This window comes from Aquarana catesbeiana, linkage group LG01 (assembly GCF_042186555.1).
Source record: "Aquarana catesbeiana isolate 2022-GZ linkage group LG01, ASM4218655v1, whole genome shotgun sequence".
Classification (NCBI taxonomy): Eukaryota; Metazoa; Chordata; class Amphibia; order Anura; family Ranidae; genus Aquarana; species Aquarana catesbeiana.
In genome coordinates, this window is record NC_133324.1 from 634,133,655 (window position 1) to 634,137,132 (window position 3,478).

Below are 3,478 nucleotides of genomic sequence, written 5' to 3' on the forward strand. Positions count from 1 at the left end.
AGCAACCCCAGAAGGGGCAAACAGCATAGAATATCACGATCACGATCTCCTCTCTACCACGATCATTTAAGGCATCCAGGGTGATCTTCGTATTGTTGGTTAAAGGATATTCATAGTGGCTCCTGGGAACCGACTGTCACCACTCAATCCTATCCTGCAGCTGTCCAGTGTGTCATGCGGACACAACACACTGGACAGCTGCAGAGGAAACCCAGAGGAAACAGAGTAGATTCCTGACATCCCAAGGTAGTCCTACAACAATTGACTGTCCAAATCAGATCCAATTTTGTATTTATTTTTTTGCTACAATTTTACATGTCTCAGTTAAAGTTTTTCTTTTTTTTTATTTCTTAGACTTTTTAAAACATTGTAGGAAGATTTAGCAGACAGACTTACAACCCGGCCAAGACTCTTTAGAAAAGTTTATTTTGAGATTTAATAGATGCCCCTTGTCTAAACTTAATTATGCTAATTAAAGTCCTTCATTAAAGTCTTTGAGTAAGTCAATAGAAGTGTAACAGGAAAAGCAATGGGAATATTTCAGTGTAAAAAGACTTCAGGCACCCCCAGCAATGTCTGGAATGGAATTAAAAGCCAGATTCAAAGTCATGCACCCGAGGGATTGGAACTGGATCTCATGCACATGCTACAGCAGACACGGATCAGGGAGTATCCACTGCTCAATGCAGCCAGGGAGAATGACATGGGGGCAATGAAAAAACTGCTAGATTGTGACAGCACTGACCTGTATGTCAGAGGAGTGGTTGGAGAGACGGCTTTGCATGTGGCAGTCTTGTAGGATAATCTGGAGGCCACAAAGTTATTGCTGGAAGCTGCCCCGGATTTGGTCAACCAGACGTTCTCCTCTGACTTGTATGAAGGTCAAACCGCCTTGCACATTGCATCCGTCAATCAGAACATTAACTTGGTAAAGTTGCTGATTCAGAAAGGAGCGGATGTGTGTAGCCCTCGTGCCACTGGGACCTTCTTCTCCTACAATCCCGATAACCTCTTCTACTTTGGTGAACACGTGCTATCCTTTGCTGCCTGTGTTGGCAATGAGGTCATCGTACGTTTGCTGATAGAGAGTGGAGCCAACATTCGGGCTCAAGACTCGCATGGAAATACGGTTCTCCACATCCTCACCCTTCAGCCCAACCAGACCATTTCCTGCATGATGTATGATCTCATTCTGTCCTACAATGAGAGAGGCAGCGACGTTGACATGCAGATGATCCCAAATTTTATGGGCCTCACACCATTCAAGCTGTCAGCATCCGAGGGAAACATTGAGATGTTCCAGCACCTGCTAAAAAAACGTAAGCAGGTTCAATGGTCTTTTGGTCCTATAAATTCTGTTCTGTATGACCTCTCGGGCATCGATTCTCGGGATGAGGATCAGTCTGTGTTGGAGCTTGTGGTATCTTCTAGAAAGAGAGAGGCTCGGCTTATCCTAGAAATGACTCCTGTGAAAGAGCTAGTCTGTTTGAAATGGCAGAGCTGTGGGCGACCATATTTTTGGCTCTTAGCGGCAATCTACTTCATGTATATGGTATTCGTTACTGTGAGTTGCACCTACCGGCCTCTGAAGTCCATTCCGAAGGACAATGATTCACAAAATTCCATTGTCATGGTACAAAAGCCTCTGAGTGAGGCCTATGTTACTTATGAAGATCACCTTCGCCTGGGCGGGGAGCTGATCAGCGTAATTGGAGCAATGGTTATTTTACTTCTCATGATTCCTGACCTCCTACGGATTGGAGCTACCAGATATTTTGGACAGTAAGGTCTTGGTGGACCTTTCCATATCCTTATAATAACTTTTGCCTGTATGGTGATGGCAGTTTTGGTGATGAGGGTCACCAACAGCAATGGGGAGGTAGTCCCTATGTCGGTAGCGTTGGTGCTTGGATGGTGTTACATCCTGTATTTTACCCGAGGCTTCCAGATGCTCGGACCTTTCACCATCATGATTCAGAAGATGATATTCGGAGACCTGTTGAGATTCTGCTGGCTCATGGCAGTTGTCATTCTTGGATTTGGTGCAGCATTCTATGTCATATTTCAAACACAAAACTCAGCAGATCTGGGGCAGTTCATGACGTATCCAATGTCTCTGTTCAGCACTTTCGAACTCTTCCTGACCATCATTGATGGTCCTGCTAATTATAGCGTGGACCTGCCCTTCATGTTCAGCGTGACGTACTCGGCTTTTGCAATAGTTGCAGCTCTTCTGATGCTGAACCTGCTGATCGCCATGATGGGAGACACTCATTGGCGGGTGTCCCACGAAGGAGACGAGCTTTGGAGGGCTCAGGTTGTAGCTACTACCCTCATGCTGGAACGCAAAATGCCAAAAATCCTCTGGCCTCAGGTGGGAATCTGCGGGAGAGTGTATGGTCTTGGCGACTCTTGGTATCTTCGAGTTGAAGAGCGTAAGGATTTGAAAATGGAAACAGTGAAGCAAAATGCAGATGCAATTCAGAACAATGACAACAAACAGAATGGAGTGGGGGATAACCAGTCTCAGAAGGTTGACTTCTCAAATGAAAGGATCATCAACAAGCGAGTTTCTTTATCAGAAAGTCCAGTTTTGCTTCGTAAAATATCCCAACGGAAAATAAGCAGAGGTTGGAGTATTCTCAAGAATGCCACCCTCGAGCAGCTACAGGGGAAAGTAAATTATGCTTTGGATACTGAAGAAAACGTCTATAATGTATGAGTCAAATACCAAGCTGATATTGTGAAGATTCAGAGATCTGTTTGAGCAAGAATTTCCCATTTTTGGATTGTGGGGAATAAAATCATTGCTTTACATTTGTGAATCGAAATCTTGGATTGTGTTAGAATTTGAGAGGGAAAGGAACTCTACAATACAAGATACATGGCAGTGTTTTTATACTTAATCTTTGTAGACCAACAATTGAGAAACAAAATTCCTTTCAAAGGATACAAAAAGTTCTTTGAGACCGAATTTCCGAATTGTCAGACAATAGGAAGGACTATTGTCCCATAGAAAAACTTTGCAAGTGACATCATAGCCTTAAAGTGGACTACAGTAAAGACCTTTCCTTTTCCTTATAATAAGGGATGTAGAAAGCAATAGTACCTTTTTTCCACTCAAACCAAAAAAAAAAAAGGCTGGAATTACACTTATGCACTTGTTGATTCCCTACATTTTCTCTGTTTGAGATTGACTTTCATTTACGTTGCCGATGGATTGACTGCATAAGAGCTAGGAACACCTTGATCTTTTCATTGCTATGGTCCTAAAGCCCGTTGTAAACAAACATTGGCTTGTGTCTTTAAGCTTGGAAAGGAATTTTAATCGATCTTGGACATGCAGGTCTAAGTTGGCTTCAGTGGAATAAGATGCACAGGATTTGTTATGGTACTATAGCTATCAGCACTTTAAATGAACCCTGCACAAGAGGGTATTCCCAATGGCAGAAATTCAGCTCTTTTGCATTGTGTTTCT

The 3,478-nt window shown here is 43.1% G+C and overlaps 1 pseudogene; it reads left to right on the forward strand.

Moving 5' to 3' along the window:
* The first annotated feature begins 451 nt into the window (after window positions 1-451).
* LOC141110282 (transient receptor potential cation channel subfamily V member 6-like) lies at window positions 452-3,110 on the forward strand (annotated as a pseudogene).
* The last annotated feature ends 368 nt before the right edge of the window (window positions 3,111-3,478 follow it).